Source organism: Nerophis lumbriciformis, linkage group LG21, assembly GCF_033978685.3.
Source record: "Nerophis lumbriciformis linkage group LG21, RoL_Nlum_v2.1, whole genome shotgun sequence".
Classification (NCBI taxonomy): domain Eukaryota; kingdom Metazoa; phylum Chordata; class Actinopteri; order Syngnathiformes; family Syngnathidae; genus Nerophis; species Nerophis lumbriciformis.
Genome location: NC_084568.2, coordinates 36,992,366 through 37,011,841, shown reverse-complemented (window position 1 = coordinate 37,011,841; position 19,476 = coordinate 36,992,366).

The following is a 19,476-nucleotide window of genomic DNA, read 5'->3' as shown; positions in this document are numbered from 1 at the left end:
TAAATACAAGTTACAAAAAGTTGCATCAAAATGTGGCCATAAACTCTTGAGTAGCTAACTATCAAACAAACGAGCTAATATCTAACTTCCTGGCGGAGGTAATTGATCGACAGAAATTGCACCAGCATCAGTCTGAGCACAAGGGTTCTTTTTTTTCTACAGAGGAATAAAATAAACAGACTGAACCCTCCTGTCATTTACTGTCTCTGTGGCAGTGACGTGCGGTGAGGTTGATGGCTGGTGAGGCACTGACTTCATCACAGTCAGATTTACAAACATATGAACCCTAAAGAGTATCTTATTCACCATTTGATTGGCAGCAGTTAACGGGTTATGTTTAAAAGCTCATACCAGCATTCTTCCCTGCTTGGCACTCAGCATCAAGGCTTGGAATTGGGGGTTAAATCACCAAAAATGATTCCCGGGCGCGGCGCCGCTGCTGCCCACTGCTCCCCTCACATCCCAGGGGGTGAACAAGGGGATGGGTCAAATGCAGAGGACACATTTCATTACACCTAGTGTGTGTGTGACAATCATTGATACTTTAACTTAACTATAACTTTACACATACAAACTGTAGCACACAAAAAAAGCACATTTAATAAAAAAAACGTTATTATGGTCTTACCTTTACTTATAAATTAAGTCCATGCGTCGCAACTAAAGCCCTCACTTAAACTTTCCACGTGCAAGATTGAATCTATTTAAAAAAGTGTAACCGAGGGTTTATAAATGTCGCCTATACTGTATGAAACTACAAAATAACAAACACGGAGGCTCCAGTTTACACGAGGACCACTTTATTTACCTTCTTTCAAAAACCTCCGCAACGAGTCATCACTTCCGCTCTTAGCGCCTTCAAAATAAGAGCTCGAGGCATATACTGTATAACAGCGCATAACAGGAACTTAACATCACAAAGAGGAAAGCCCATGAAAATAGGTTACAAAAGTTATTTAATAAGAAGCCAAAAAGTGCAAAAACAATAATGTTCGTGTTGGAGGAGTTGTGAATTAGATACACCTGCAGTCTGCAGGTGTACCTAATGTTGTGGCCCTGCAGTCATTCACAACTCCTCCAACACAAACTTTATTGTTTTTGCACTTTTTGGCTTCTTATGAAATAACTTTTAAATAGATTCAATCTTGCACATGGAAAGTTTAAGTGTGGGCTTTAGTTGATATAACAATTCTACGGCGGGGGTGCAGGAGGCGGGGCTACTGGAGCCTCAGCCAGTGCGTCTTTTGCAGCCGTTTTATGATCGCTCAGCACAAGAAATACGTTACACACATACAGTTGTTGACAAAATACACTGTACATTATATACCTCAGCTAACTAAACTATGGAAATGTATAATATAATTCATATAGCAATACGGTCTCACTGCACAGCAGGCCAGCAGTTAGCCGAGTCCGGAATCCATGTTGAGGCACTGAGTGACGTGCCTCAACTGGCTGCTGTTCACCGCACCGTCTCTTCTCAGTATTTGAACGGCAAATGTGAAAATTCAGCGATTCTGAATAAAAATAATCTAAAACTGGTGAAGTTAAATGGAAAATAACTTTATAGTATAATCACTGGATACATATAACAATTTAATTAATTTTTTTTCTTTTTACATTTTTTTTCTTTCCATGATGGCAGGTGAGGCCCCGCCTCAGCTGCCTCTAGTGACTGCACGTCACTGCTCTGTGGGCGGAGGCGGGGTGCTGGCATACACAGAGAAGTTACACCTCAGTAACATAAACGTAGCGTAGTCAAATTAATCCGGATCACCCCCCAAATCACTCGCTCCTTAGCCCATTTATGACATTTCCTGAAAGTTCTTAAAAGTAACGTTTTGAGTTAGGTTGCTAATTGACTGACAGATAAACCAAATTTGATGAAATGCTTCTTAGTTCCATGTCCAAAACCCAAAAGCAGTGAAGTTGTCAGGTTGTGTAAATGGTAAATAAAAAGAGAATACAACAAATCCTTTTCAACTTATATTCAATTGAATAGACTGCAAAGACAAGATATTTAACGTTTCAACTGCGTTTCTGGGTGTTGTTGATAAATGGCTTTTCCTTAGTAGAGTTTTAGCTTGCACTTACAGATGTAGCGACCAACTGTAGTTACTGACAGTGGTTTTCTGAAGTGTTCCTGAACCCATGTGGTGATATCCTTTACATGCTGTCACTTTTTGATGCAGTTCGTAATATCATAGCTTACATGCAGTGATTTCTCCAGATTCTCTGAACCTTTTGATGATATTACAGACCGTAGATGGTGACATCCCTAAATTCTTTGCAATAGCTGGTTGAGAAATGTTGTTCTTAAACAATTTGCTCAGGCATTTGTTGACAAAGTGGTGACCCTCGCCCCGTCCTTGTTTGTGAATGACTGAGCATTTCATGGAAGCTGCTTTTATACCCAATCATGGCACCCACCTGTTCCCAATTAGCCTGTTCACCTGTGGGATGTTCCAAATAAGTCTTTGATGAGCATTCCTCTACTTTCTCACTCTTTTTTGCCACTTGTGCCAGCTTTTTTGAAACATGTTGCAGGCATCAAATTCCAAATGAGCAAAAAATAACAAAGTGTACCAGTGTGAACATTAAAATATATTGTCTTTGCAGTCTATTTAATTGAATATAAGTTGAAAGGGATTTGCAAATCATTGTATTCTCTTTTTATTTACCATTTACCAAATTAAAAAAACAGGTGAACTTACCTTGTGTTGGTAAAGTGAAGCACACGTGCTCAGTCCTTCTCCAGGGAAACTTAGTCAAAGTCGGATCTTCTGTTTAATCCCAAAGTCCACTTTGTAGAAGTTGTTGAGCCTGGACATGTAATTCTTCATGTTGACACTCATTCATTCATTCATTCATTCATTCATTCATTCATTCATTCATTCATTCATCAACAGAGCATTAAAAGCGAGTTTGCAGGTGGCTGGCTAAAATACCAACAATTTGTTTGCTTCTTCTCTGAAAAGAGAGGTAGCAACAAGCACCTGCTAGCTCACGTACGCTAACCTTCATAGTGAATCACAGTGTGGTGACACAGGGTACTGCAGTCCAATTAGCAAGATTAATGACGTCACAATGATGTTACATTCATTACAGAATCTTCCTGGTTTCCACCCTCTATGTTCAAGAAATGTGCAGATTTATTTCTTTTGGGAAAATTTAAAACGAAAAAAATAATGGAGTCGTACAGGAAGTAGATGTATACCACATTTTAATTGACAAATATTACAATTATTTGATCAGAAGTCAGAATTGTATTTGTTATACTTTATTGTATTTACGTAAAACTATATATATATATATATATATATATATATATATATATATATATGCAGTACTTTTTGACTCAAACTTGAATTTAAATTGATGAAAGCGAATTCATGGTCAGAAATAGTTCAATTATTATAATCAATTATTAAAATATATATTTTATTTTTTTTTGGTCTATTATGCAAAACACAAATGTCCACTGCAGTAGACATTTGTGTTTTGCATAATAGACTAATAACAAATAGTAGACATTTGCTATTGGTCTATTATGCAAAACACAAATATCCACTGCAGTAGACATTTGTTATTGGTCTATTATGAAAAACACAAATGTCCACTACCGTGGACACAGGTTTTCAGTATAGGATATAAAACAGTCCACCGCAGTGGACATTTGCTATTGGTCTATTATGCAAAACACAAATGTCCACTGCAGTAGACATTTGCTATTGGTCTATTATGCAAAACACAAATGTCTACTGCAGTAGACATTTGTGTTTTGCATAATAGACCAATAACAAATGTCCACTGCAGTAGACATTTGCTATTGGTCTATTATGCAAAACACAAATGTCCACTACAGTGGACACAGGTTTTCAGTATAGGATATAAAACAGTCCACTGCAGTGGACATTTGCTATTGGTCTATTATGCAAAACACAAATGTCCACTGCAGTAGACATTTGCTATTGGTCTATTATGCAAAACACAAATGTCTACTGCAGTAGACATTTGTGTTTTGCATAATAGACCAATAACAAATGTCCACTGCAGTAGACATTTGCTATTGGTCTATTATGCAAAACACAAATGTCCACTACAGTGGACACAGGTTTTCAGTATAGGATATAAAACAGTCCACTGCAGTGGACATTTGCCAATGGTCTATTATGCAAAACACAAATGTCCACTACAGTGGACACAGGTTTTCAGTATAGGATATAAAACAGTCCACTGCAGTGGACATTTGCTATTGGTCTATTATGCAAAACACAAATGTCCACTGCAGTAGACATTTGCTATTGGTCTATTATGCAAAACACAAATGTCCACTGCAGTAGACATTTGCTATTGGTCTATTATGCAAAACACAAATGTCCACTACAGTGGACACAGGTTTTCAGTATAGGATATAAAACAGTCCACTGCAGTGGACATTTGCTAATGGTCTATTATGCAAAACACAAATGTCCACTACAGTGGACACAGGTTTTCAGTATAGGATATAAAACAGTCCACTGCAGTGGACATTTGCTATTGGTCTATTATGCAAAACACAAATGTCCACTGCAGTAGACATTTGCTATTGGTCTATTATGCAAAACACAAATGTCCACTGCAGTAGACATTTGCTATTGGTCTATTATGCAAAACACAAATGTCTACTACAGTGGACACAGGTTTTCAGTATAGGATATAAAACAAGTCCACTGCAGTGGACATTTGCTATTGGTCTATTATGCAAAACACAAATGTCCACTACAGTGGACACAGGCTTTCGGTATAGGATATAAAACAGTCCACCGCAGTGGACATTTGCTATTGGTCTATTATGCAAAACACAAATGTCCACTGCAGTAGACATTTGCTATTGGTCTATTATGCAAAACACAAATGTCCACTGCAGTAGACATTTGCTATTGGTCTATTATGCAAAACACAAATGTCCATTGCAGTAGACATTTGCTATTGGTCTATTATGCAAAACACAAATGTCCACTACAGTGGACACAAGTTTTCAGTATAGGATATAAAACAGTCCACTGCAGTGGACATTTGCTATTGGTCTATTATGCAAAACACAAATGTCCACTGCAGTAGACATTTGCTATTGGTCTATTATGCAAAACACAAATGTCCACTGCAGTAGACATTTGCTATTGGTCTATTGTGCAAAACACAAATGTCCACTGCAGTAGAAATTTGTGTTTATTAGACAATGTCCACTACAGTGGACACAGTTTTTCAGTATAGGATATAAAACAGTCCACTGCAGTGGACATTTGCTATTGGTCTATTATGCAAAACACAAATGTCCACTGCAGTAGACATTTGCTATTGGTCTATTATGCAAAACACAAATATCCACTGCAGTAGACATTTGTTATTGGTCTATTATGAAAAACACAAATGTCCACTACCGTGGACACAGGTTTTCAGTATAGGATATAAAACAGTCCACCGCAGTGGACATTTGCTATTGGTCTATTATGCAAAACACAAATGTCCACTGCAGTAGACATTTGCTATTGGTCTATTATGCAAAACACAAATGTCTACTGCAGTAGACATTTGTGTTTTGCATAATAGACCAATAACAAATGTCCACTGCAGTAGACATTTGCTATTGGTCTATTATGCAAAACACAAATGTCCACTACAGTGGACACAGGTTTTCAGTATAGGATATAAAACAGTCCACTGCAGTGGACATTTGCTAATGGTCTATTATGCAAAACACAAATGTCCACTACAGTGGACACAGGTTTTCAGTATAGGATATAAAACAGTCCACTGCAGTGGACATTTGCTATTGGTCTATTATGCAAAACACAAATGTCCACTGCAGTAGACATTTGCTATTGGTCTATTATGCAAAACACAAATGTCTACTGCAGTAGACATTTGTGTTTTGCATAATAGACCAATAACAAATGTCCACTGCAGTAGACATTTGCTATTGGTCTATTATGCAAAACACAAATGTCCACTACAGTGGACACAGGTTTTCAGTATAGGATATAAAACAGTCCACTGCAGTGGACATTTGCCAATGGTCTATTATGCAAAACACAAATGTCCACTACAGTGGACACAGGTTTTCAGTATAGGATATAAAACAGTCCACTGCAGTGGACATTTGCTATTGGTCTATTATGCAAAACACAAATGTCCACTGCAGTAGACATTTGCTATTGGTCTATTATGCAAAACACAAATGTCCACTGCAGTAGACATTTGCTATTGGTCTATTATGCAAAACACAAATGTCCACTACAGTGGACACAGGTTTTCAGTATAGGATATAAAACAGTCCACTGCAGTGGACATTTGCTAATGGTCTATTATGCAAAACACAAATGTCCACTACAGTGGACACAGGTTTTCAGTATAGGATATAAAACAGTCCACTGCAGTGGACATTTGCTATTGGTCTATTATGCAAAACACAAATGTCCACTGCAGTAGACATTTGCTATTGGTCTATTATGCAAAACACAAATGTCCACTGCAGTAGACATTTGCTATTGGTCTATTTTGCAAAACACAAATGTCTACTACAGTGGACACAGGTTTTCAGCATAGGATATAAAACAGTCCACTGCAGTGGACATTTGCTATTGGTCTATTATGCAAAACACAAATGTCCACTACAGTGGACACAGGCTTTCGGTATAGGATATAAAACAGTCCACCGCAGTGGACATTTGCTATTGGTCTATTATGCAAAACACAAATGTCCACTGCAGTAGACATTTGCTATTGGTCTATTATGCAAAACACAAATGTCCACTGCAGTAGACATTTGCTATTGGTCTATTATGCAAAACACAAATGTCCATTGCAGTAGACATTTGCTATTGGTCTATTATGCAAAACACAAATGTCCACTACAGTGGACACAAGTTTTCAGTATAGGATATAAAACAGTCCACTGCAGTGGACATTTGCTATTGGTCTATTATGCAAAACACAAATGTCCACTGCAGTAGACATTTGCTATTGGTCTATTATGCAAAACACAAATGTCCACTGCAGTAGACATTTGCTATTGGTCTATTGTGCAAAACACAAATGTCCACTGCAGTAGAAATTTGTGTTTATTAGACAATGTCCACTACAGTGGACACAGTTTTTCAGTATAGGATATAAAACAGTCCACTGCAGTGGACATTTGCTATTGGTCTATTATGCAAAACACAAATGTCCACTGCAGTAGACATTTGCTATTGGTCTATTATGCAAAACACAAATGTCCACTGCAGTAGACATTTGCTATTGGTCTATTATGCAAAACACAAATGTCCACTGCAGTAGACATTTGTGTTTTGCATAGTAGACCAATAACAAATGTCCACTGCAGTAGACATTTGCTATTGGTCTATTATGCAAAACACAAATGTCCACTACAGTGGACACAGGTTTTCAGTATAGGATATAAAACAGTCCACTGCAGTGGACATTTGCTATTGGTCTATTATGCAAAACACAAATGTCCACTGCAGTAGACATTTGCTATTGGTCTATTATGCAAAACACAAATGTCCACTGCAGTAGACATTTGCTATTGGTCTATTATGCAAAACACAAATGTCCACTGCAGTAGACATTTGCTATTGGTCTATTATGCAAAACACAAATGTCCACTACAGTGGACACAAGTTTTCAGTATAGGATATAAAACAGTCCACTGCAGTGGACATTTGCTATTGGTCTATTATGCAAAACACAAATGTCCACTACAGTAGACATTTGCTATTGGTCTATTATGCAAAACACAAATGTCCACTACAGTGGACATTTGCTATTGGTCTATTATGCAAAACACAAATGTCCACTACAGTGGACACAAGTTTTCAGTATAGGATATAAAACAGTCCACTGCAGTAGACATTTACTATTGGTCTATTAAGCAAAACACAAATGTCCACTGCAGTAGACATTTGTGTTTTGCATAATAGACCAATAACAAATGTCCACTGCAGTTGACATTTGCTGTTGGTCTATTATGCAAAACACAAATGTCCACTGCAGTAGACATTTGCTATTGGTCTATTATGCAAAACACAAATGTCCACTGCAGTAGACATTTGCTATTGGTCTATTATGCAAAACACAAATGTCCACTGCAGTAGACATTTGCTATTGGTCTATTATGCAAAACACAAATGTCCACTACAGTGGACACAAGTTTTCAGTATAGGATATAAAACAGTCCACTGCAGTGGACATTTACTATTGGTCTATTAAGCAAAACACAAATGTCCACTGCAGTAGACATTTGTGCTTTGCATAATAGACCAATAACAAATGTCCACTGCAGTTGACATTTGCTGTTGGTCTATTATGCAAAACACAAATGTCCACTGCAGTAGACATTTGCTATTGGTCTATTATGCAAAACATAAATGTCCACTGCAGTAGACATTTGCTATTGGTCTATTATGCAAAACACAAATGTCCACTGCAGTAGACATTTGCTATTGGTCTATTATGCAAAACACAAATGTTCACTGCAGTGGACATTTGCTATTGATCTATTGTGCAAAACACAAATGTCCACTACAGTGGACACAAGTTTTCAGTATAGGATATAAAACAGTCCACTGCAGTAGACATTTACTATTGGTCTATTATGCAAAACACAAATGTACACTGCAGTAGACATTTGTGTTTTGCATAATGGACCAATAACAAATGTCCACTGCAGTAGACATTTGCTATTGGTCTATTATGCAAAACACAAATGTCCACTGCAGTAGACATTTGCTATTGGTCTATTATGCAAAACACAAATGTCCACTGCAGTAGACATTCGCAATTGGTCTATTATGCAAAACACAAATGTCCACTGCAGTAGATATTTGCTATTGGTCTATTATGCAAAACACAAATGTCCACTACAGTAGATATTTGCTATTGGTCTATTATGCAAAACACAAATGTCCACTGCAGTAGACATTTGCTATTGGTCTATTATGCAAAACACAAATGTCCACTGCAGTAGACATTTGTTATTGGTCTATTATGAAAAACACAAATGTCCACTACAGTGAACACAGGTTTTCAGTATAGGATATAAAACAGTCCACTGCAGTAGACATTTGCTATTGGTCTATTATGCAAAACACAAATGTCCACTGCAGTAGACATTTGCTATTGGTCTATCAAGCAAAACACAAATGTCCACTGCAGTAGATATTTGCTATTGGTTGAACAGTTTAAGAAAAACCTTTCTCAAGCAGCTATTGCAAGGAATTTAGGGATTTCACCATCTACGGTCCGTAATATCATCAAAGGGTTCAGAGAATCTGGAGAAATCACTGCACGTAAGCAGCTAAGCCCGTGACCTTCCATCCTTCAGGCTGTACCGCATCAACAAGCGACATCAGTGTGTAAAGGATATCACCACATGGGCTCAGGAACACTTCAGAAACCCGCTGTCAGTAACTACAGTTGGTCGCTACATCTGTAAGTGCAAGTTAAAACTCTCCTACGCAAGGCGAAAACCGTTTATCAACAACACCCAGAAACGCCGTCGGCTTCGCTGGGCCTGAGCTCATCTAAGATGGACTGATGCAAAGTGGAAAAGTGTTCTGTGGTCTGACGAGTCCACATTTCAAATTGTTTTTGGAAACTGTGGACATCGTGTCCTCCGGACCAAAGAGGAAAAGAACCATCCGGATTGTTATAGGCGCAAAGTGTAAAAGCCAGCATGTGTGATGGTATGGGGGTGTATTAGTGCCCAAGACATGGGTAACTTACACATCTGTGAAGGCGCCATTAATACTGAAAGATACATACAGGTTTTGGAGCAACATATGTTGCCATCCAAGCAACGTTACCATGGACGCCCCTGCTTATTTCAGCAAGACAATGCCAAGCCACGTGTTACATCAACATGGCTTCATAGTAAAAGAGTGCGGGTACTAGACTGGCCTGCCTGTAGTCCAGACCTGTCTTCCATTGAAAATTATGAAGTCTAAAATAGAACAACGGAGACCCCCGGACTGTTGAACAACTTAAGCTGTACATCAAGCAAGAATGGGAAAGAATTCCACCTGAGAAGCTTCAAAAATGTGTCTCCTCAGTTCCCAAACGTTTACTGAGTGTTGTTAAAAGGAAAGGCCATGTAACACAGTGGTGAACATGCCCTTTCCCAACTACTTTGGCACGTGTTGCAGCCATGAAAGTTAATTATTTGGCAAAAAAAAATAAAGTTTATGAGTTTGAACATCAAATATGTTGTCTTTGTAGCATATTCAATTGAATATGGGTTGAAAATGTTTTGTAAATCATTGTATTCCGTTTATATTTACATCTAACACAATTTCCCAACTCATATGGAAACGGGGTTTGTAAAAATAAGAACACACCACACTGCTGCTTCGGTCTACTCAGACTTGATGAATCAAACTCCTCTCTCACTTTTGTCTTCATTCATAAACCCCAAAATATTGGGCGAGGCAGCCATTGGTGGACGCTAAACAAGACGCCGCGCTCCCAGCAGCCAATAGGAAGCGAGTCGTGTGCTCAGCTCCCACCTTGCTATCTCTCTTACTTACTTTCAGGTTTCCATTTCGGTGCATGTGCTCACTCACTCACCGCCGTCACTCCAGTCAAAACGAGGCTCCGGGGCCCGACGGCGTGATGGACTCCACTTTGTTTCAACGTGCGCTTAAAGTGGGCCAAAGCCCCCGAGAAGTTGACACTTCGCTCAGCGACTGTAAAAATGACAGACTGATCACTTGATTGACATCACGACCTCATTTGCTGCGGCGCACAAAGAGGGGACGACAAAAAGTGCAACACACGTGCATCAATAAGCGCCAGTGTGAACTCACAGTATTTGACCCTACTGTATCTATGACGTCAGGAGGAGCAACGCTGCCATCTATGGGCGCTTGTGAGTACTGCAGTCTCCCAATAGATTACATCATCAGGTTGAGGTTGCTTTTTTTTCCTTTTTTCTCTCTCGAATGTTGACGTTCTGGTTCAGACAAAGAGAAGTAGCAGCAGAGAAGATTGGACTCTAATAAGAGGAAGTAAACATCACATGGCAAATGTGTCGTTCAATTCAGCGACAAGCAGCTTGGGGATTATTGTTTTATTCGTGCCGTTCGTCTTATGTGACCGTGAAACCTGACAAAATACAGATTTTTTAAGTTTATTTTTACCGAATAAGTGCAAAATCTTGGATAGGGACTACGTTACCTGCAGATGCAAAGTATGACTCATTAGTATTCATGTTATAACGCGGCCATTTTCGTTGTATTTTTACATAACGAGCTGCATCACAAACAAACTCCACCGATTTATTTAAATTAAAGTTAAGTTAAAGTAGCAATGATTGCCACACACACACTAGGTGTGGCGAAATTGTTCTCTGCATTTGACCCATCAACCTTGATCACCCCCTAGGATAGGGGTCGGCAACCCGCGGCTCTTTAGCGCCACCCTAGTGGCTCTCTGGAGCTTTTTAAAAAATGTATGACAAATGGAAAAAAGATGGGGAAAAAAAAAAAAATGTTTGTTTTAATATGGTTTGTGTAGGAGGACAAACATGACACAAACCTCCCTAATTGTTACAAAGCACACTGTTTATATTAAACATGCTTCACTGATTCGAGTATTTGGCGAGCGCCGTTTTGTCCTACTAATTTTGGCGGTCCTTGAACTCACCGTAGTTTGTTTACATGTATAACTTTCTAGGACGTGTTTTATGCCACTTCTTTTTCTGTCTCATTTTGTCCACCAAACTTTAAACGTTGTGCATGAAAGGTGAGTTTTGTTGACGTTATTGACTTGTGCGGAGTGCTAATCAGACATATTTGGTCACTGCATGACTGCAAGCTAATCGATACTAACATGCAGAGGTGGGTAGTAACGCGCTACATTTACTCCGTTACATCTACTTGAGTAACTTTTGGGATAAATTGTACTTCTAAGAGTAGTTTTAATGCAACATACTTTTACTTTTACTTAAGTATATTTATAGAGAAGGAACGCTACTTTTACTCCGCTACTTTTATCTACATTCAGCTCGCTACTCGCTACTAATTTTTATCGATCTGTTAATGCACGCTTTGTTTGTTTTGGTCTGTCAGACAGACCTTCAAAGTGCCTGCCTTACTGGTGACGTTTCACTTCGTTCCACCAATCAGATGCAGTCACTGGTGACGTTGGACCAATCAAACAGAGCCAGGCGGTCACATGACCTGACTTAAACAAGTTGAAAAAATTATTGGGGTGTTACCATTTAGTGGTCAATTGTACGGAATGTGTACTGTACTGTGCAATCTAATAATAAAAGTTCCAATCAATCAATCAAAAGTGTGAAGGAAAAAAGATACTTTCTTATTTCAACCGCACGAGGACGTTCCTGTCTTCACAATAAAAGTGCCGCTCCATCGCGCCTGCGCTTTCAAAACAAGAGTCTCCGAAAGCCAGCGCAAACAAGCTAGCAAGCTACGGAGTTTGACGCCAATATATTTCTTGTAAAGTGTATAAAAACGAATATGGAAGCTGGACAAATAAGATGCCAAAAACCAACCACTTTCATGTGGTATTAGACAGAAAGGAGGAACTTTTCTTCTCCTCCATTTGAAAACGTGGACGTTATCATCACAACTGTCTGATTACAATCAATGCAAGTCATCAGAATCAGGTAATACACCAACTTATATTCTTGTCTTCATGAAAGAAAGGAATCTATATGTTAAACATGCATGTATATTCATTAAAACACCTTTAACATGTAAACAAAAACAGCAAAATAAATACATATAAATTATATACTGTATATATCAATGTATATGTATGTATGTGTATATATATATATATATATATATATATATATATATATATATATATATATATATGATATGAGTGTGTATGTTACTCATCAGTTACTCAGTACTTGAGTAGTTTTTTCACAACATACTTTTTACTTTTACTCAAGTAAATATTTGGGTGACTACTCCTTACTTTTACTTGAGTAATAAATCTCTAAAGTATATGTACATATTGCATCATTATGCCTCATTTGTAGCTATATTTGAGGTCATTTGGTTTCCTTTAAGTCATCTTAATTAGGGCCCGCATGGCCCATTGCAAAAGGACTCCCGAAGGGAGTCCTTATGCAATGGGACATAAGGACCTATTGTATTTGTACGGTTTTATTCTTTATTCTTTATTCTTCCGCCGCCACATTAAACTGTAATTTGACCCACTTAACATGCTTCAAAACTCACCATATTTGACCCACACATCAGGACCTGCGAAAATTGCCTTTTTTTAAAAAAACCGAACCACAAAACTCAAAATTGCGCTCTAGCGCCCCCTAGGAAAGAAAAAACTAGACTGCCTGTAACTCCCACTAGGAAGGTCGGAGAGACATGAAACAAAAACCTCTATGTAGGTCTGACTTAGACCTACATTTCCTAATAGTACATTGTCGGGCTAAAATCAACAGGAAGTTGGCAATTCCCCCTTCAAGACAAAAATTTACTGGAAAACAGTAACTTTTGCCTCTTTGAGCTGTAATTTGACCCCCTTAACATGCTTCAAAACTCACCAAACTGAACGCACACATTAGGACTGGCAAAAATTGCGATCTAATAAAAAAACCTAACCCCAAATTTCAAAATTGCGCTCTAGAGCAATTTTTGAATAAAACGGAGAAAAATCTGCTCCTCGGAAGAAAAAAAATGACAAAACTGCCTGTAACTCCCACTGGGAAGGTCGGAGAGACATGAAACAAAAACCTCTCCGTAGGTCTCACTTAGACCTACATTTCATAAATTGACAACCCCCAGCAAAAATCAACAGGAAGTTTGCTATTCCCCCTTCAAAACACATTTTTTGTAAAAACCGGTCACCTTCCTTCAAAAACGAACTCCTCTGAGCGCGTTTGTCGTTTCGCCTTCAAACTAACACAGGAGAGAGATTGAACCCTTGTGATTACAACAACAGAAGCGCTTTTTTTCTAACTGCTCCGGTTTTGATTTTATGATCCTTCAAAGACCCGCTGCGCTGATGCTGCTGCGCTGCTGTTTTTTTTTAAGATGGCTGCTTAAAAGCAGGAAGCACCAACGTGCCCACACAATGCAGACAAGGTAGGTACACTAGACAAAAGTCTTGGGACACTTAAGACTAAAAGTAGACAAAAGTATTGGGACACTTATGACGAAAACTGAACAAAAGTATTGGGACACTTAGGACTAGCACCTGCCAAATATGCGGGCCCGACCAATGCTGCTTGCAGCTTTAATATTCTTTATTCTTTATTCTTCCGCCGCCACATTAAACTGTAATTTGACCCACTTAACATGCTTCAAAACTCACCATATTTGACCCACACATCAGGACCTGCGAAAATTGCCTTTTTTAAAAAAAACCGAACCACAAAACTCAAAATTGCGCTCTAGCGCCCCCTAGGGGGAAAAAACTAGACTGCCTGTAACTCCCACTAGGAAGGTCGGAGAGACATGAAACAAAAACCTCTATGTAGGTCTGACTTAGACCTACATTTCCTAATAGTACATTGTCGGGCTAAAATCAACAGGAAGTTGGCAATTCCCCCTTCAAGACAAAAAAGTACTAAAAACAGTAACTTTTGCCTCTTTGAGCTGTAATTTGACCCCCTTAACACGCTTCAAAACTCACCAAACTGAACGCACACATCAGGACTGGCAAAAATTGCGATCTAATAAAAAAAACCTAACCCCAAATTTAAAAATTGCGCTCTAGAGCAATTTTTGAATAAAACGGAGAAAAATCTGCTCCTCGGAAGAAAAAAATGACAAAACTGCCTGTAACTCCCACTGGGAAGGTCGGAGAGACATGAAACAAAAACCTCTCCGTAGGTCTCACTTAGACCTACATTTCATAAATTGACTACCCCCAGCAAAAATCAACAGGAAGTTTGCTATTCCCCCTTCAAAACACATTTTTTGTAAAAACCGGTCACCTTCCTTCAAAAACGAACTCCTCTGAGCGCCTTTGTCGTTTCGCCTTCAAACTAACACAGGAGAGAGATTGAACCCTTGTGATTACAATGACAGAAGCGCTTTTTTTCTAACTGCTCCGGTTTTGATTTTATGATCCTTCAAAGACCCGCTGCGCTGATGCTGCTGCGCTGCTGTTTTTTTTAAGATGGCTGCTTAAAAGCAGGAAGCACCAACGTGCCCACACAATGCAGACAAGGTAGGTACACTAGACAAAAGTCTTGGGACACTTAAGACTAAAAGTAGACAAAAGTATTGGGACACTTATGACGAAAACTGAACAAAAGTATTGGGACACTTAGGACTAGCACCTGCCAAATATGCGGGCCCGACCAATGCTGCTTGCAGCTTTAATATTCTTTATTCTTTATTCTTCCGCCGCCACATTAAACTGTAATTTGACCCACTTAACATGCTTCAAAACTCACCATATTTGACCCACACATCAGGACCTGCGAAAATTGCCTTTTTTTTAAAAAACCGAACCACAAAACTCAAAATTGCGCTCTAGCGCCCCCTAGGGGGAAAAAAACTAGACTGCCTGTAACTCCCACTAGGAAGGTCGGAGAGACATGAAACAAAAACCTCTATGTAGGTCTGACTTAGACCTACATTTCCTAATAGTACATTGTCGGGCTAAAATCAACAGGAAGTTGGCAATTCCCCCTTCAAGACAAAAAAGTACTAAAAACAGTCACTTTTGCCTCTTTGAGCTGTAATTTGACCCCCTTAACATGCTTCAAAACTCACCAAACTGAACGCACACATCAGGACTGGCAAAAATTGCGATCTAATAAAAAAACCTAACCCCAAATTTAAAAATTGCGCTCTAGAGCAATTTTTGAATAAAACGGAGAAAAATCTGCTCCTCGGAAGAAAAAAATGACAAAACTGCCTGTAACTCCCACTGGGAAGGTCGGAGAGACCAAAAACCTCTCCGTAGGTCTCACTTAGACCTACATTTCATAAATTGACAACCCCCAGCAAAAATCAACAGGAAGTTTGCTATTCCCCCTTCAAAACACATTTTTTGTAAAAACCGGTCACCTTCCTTCAAAAACGAACTCCTCTGAGCGCGTTTGTCGTTTCGCCTTCAAACTAACACAGGAGAGAGATTGAACCCTTGTGATTACAATGACAGAAGCGCTTTTTTTCTAACTGCTCCGGTTTTGATTTTATGACCCTTCAAAGACCCGCTGCGCTGATGCTGCTGCGCTGCTGTTTTTTTTAAGATGGCTGCTTAAAAGCAGGAAGCACCAACGTGCCCACACAATGCAGACAAGGTAGGTACACTAGACAAAAGTCTTGGGACACTTAAGACTAAAAGTAGACAAAAGTATTGGGACACTTATGACGAAAACTGAACAAAAGTATTGGGACACTTAGGACTAGCACCTGCCAAATATGCGGGCCCGACCAATGCTGCTTGCAGCTTTAATATTCTTTATTCTTTATTCTTCCGCCGCCACATTAAACTGTAATTTGACCCACTTAACATGCTTCTAAACTCACCATATCTGACCCACACATCAGGACCTGCGAAAATTGCCTTTTTTTAAAAAAACCGAACCACAAAACTCAAAATTGCGCTCTAGCGCCCCCTAGGAAAAAAAAAACTAGACTGCCTGTAACTCCCACTAGGAAGGTCGGAGAGACATGAAACAAAAACCTCTATGTAGGTCTGACTTAGACCTACATTTCATCATAGTACATTGTCGGGCTAAAATCAACAGGAAGTTGGCAATTCCCCCTTCAAGACAAAAAAGTACTAAAAACAGTCACTTTTGCCTCTTTGAGCTGTAATTTGACCCCCTTAACACGCTTCAAAACTCACCAAACTGAACGCACACATCAGGACTGGCAAAAATTGCGATCTAATAAAAAAACCTAACCCCAAATTTAAAAATTGCGCTCTAGAGCAATTTTTGAATAAAACAGAGAAAAATCTGCTCCTCGGAAGAAAAAAATGACAAAACTGCCTGTAACTCCCACTGGGAAGGTCCGTAGGTCTCACTTAGACCTACATTTCATAAATTGACAACCCCCAGCAAAAATCAACAGGAAGTTTGCTATTCCCCCTTCAAAACACATTTTTTGTAAAAACCGGTCACCTTCCTTCAAAAACGAACTCCTCTGAGCGCGTTTGTCGTTTCGCCTTCAAACTAACACAGGAGAGAGATTGAACCCTTGTGATTACAATGACAGAAGCGCTTTTTTTCTAACTGCTCCGGTTTTGATTTTATGACCCTTCAAAGACCCGCTGCGCTGATGCTGCTGCGCTGCTGTTTTTTTAAGATGGCTGCTTAAAAGCAGGCAGCACCAACGTGCCCACACAATGCAGACAAGGTAGGTACACTAGACAAAAGTCTTGGGACACTTCAGACTAAAAGTAGACAAAAGTATTGGGACACTTAGGACTAGCACCTGCCAAATACGCGGGCCCGACCAATGCTGCTTGCAGCTTTAATTCAATTTATATCTCAAGACACACTATCTGTATATAATATGGCTTTTAATTTTTTTAATTTTTGCGGCTCCAGACAGATTTGTTTTTGTATTTTTGGCCCAATATGGCTCTTTCAACATTTTGGGTTGCCGACCCCTGCCCTAGGAGGTGAGGGGAGTAGTGGGCAGCAGCGGTGGCCGCGCCCGGGAATCATTTTTGGTGATTTAACCCCCAATTCCACGGACGTTAGCGTGACGGCTGTGACGCTTCCTCCCCGCAAGTGCGAAGTCCAGGCCCTACTTTCGGAACCTGGGTCGCCCAAGGAGTCCAGCACGCTAAAAACCGAGCTAAAATCCGACAATGCCCAGCGCCAGCTAATAAGGTGTTTACTAAAGAACATGCACTTGCTAATAAATAAATATTAACTAAATGTGCTGACTTGTATAATCCACCAGATTATTTTGAAACTGCAACACATTATCCATGCAGGTAGTGAGTGGGCCATAAGCTCACTGAGGCAATTATTTACTATTTTTTACTACGGGGTGAGCCAGTGTGTCAGTTTTGATCTATTCTTTTGGGTTTTTCCAGTCCACAGTCCTCTTTAAAGCACCAGACCACGAGGACTGTGAACTCCATAAAGGGTCAAATGTACGTTGTACAGCCCGACTGAGATGTTTTGTACGCTTCAAGCAGCTCCTGCATGTGGGAGGACAGTCAGTCAGTTAGTTAGTTAGTTGCACAACATGGGAAGGGGTTTGTGTGTGATGACACTGCCCCCTAGTGTCCACACTGATACTGAGTAACCTATTTTAAAAAGCAATGCCAAGTTTCATCATCACAATATGATATTATTTGTTTTGAGTGTTTTTATTTGTCTTTTTTTTTTTTACCGTGGAATTTTACAAAAAAAACAAGGTGCAAAGAACCGTGCATGAACTCCAGCCAGCCAAAGAAAGCTGCTTAAAGGGAATACAAAATGTGCATTTGAAAATGTCATCTGCAACGCTCAAGAGTAGATCAACCACTTCATCGGGTTTTGCCATTAAGGGCGGGAAGATGACCCCCTCACACCCAAACTGTGTACATTGTACAAACATATCACATTAAGGGTGTCCTGATACAACTTTTCTTCCACTTGCGATAGTAATCTGAAATCTAATACAATCGCCACGAAAATAATCCAGTTTGATCATTTTGTAGTGTGGGATGTCAGAAAAGGTTTGATGGAGTGAAAGTACTCAAAGGAAGAGACACACTAACCTTTTGACAGACTTTTGTCTTTAAATGTAAAGTGGCGTGGTCATTAATAGTCGGCAAAGGTGAACGATGCGGACACGTTTGTTACTGGACACTTTCTAAATATGCGTCTGCCTTGGAGACTTTGTATGTGCAAATAACGTGCTAATTTACACTGCAATATTGTTATTACGTACGTCGTGCTTGAGTGCTATTGTGTGCTCAGCTGTTGTGTAGCTGCTAGCCGATAGCTTAGCATGTTTACCTTTGGTAAATGACTTGACTAAAATAAAATAACTTTTGTGCTGATTGGAGATCATTTAGATATTACTGTAAATTCTGGATTATAAACTATTTTCCGACGCTTTGAACCCTGCGGTTTATAAAACGGTGCGGTTTGTGTTCAACAATTTTCATTTAGCGCAAGCAGAAACAATGAAACGGTGTGTTATTGTTTGTGCGATGGCACCATCTTTTGGACATGTTTGCTCACTGCAGGTGTTGCGGGTCGAATACGTACTTACTGTTTTAATGCCTTGACCCGGAAAGTAAAGCCAGTAAGAATCTGCTCTAAGGGATTCTTCATTCATCACTCTACACAACGTTTGTAAGTTTTACAATATAACTAAAACAATTCTTACTTGCTAAACTGTCCCACGAGTGTTTTCATGCATATTTGTACGTGCTATTGTAATGCAATCAAGCTAGCGTTTTTTAGCATTAGCTAATATGCTAACACGTTTACGAGAGTTTGTGTTAGTATTATTTACTTACAATTGA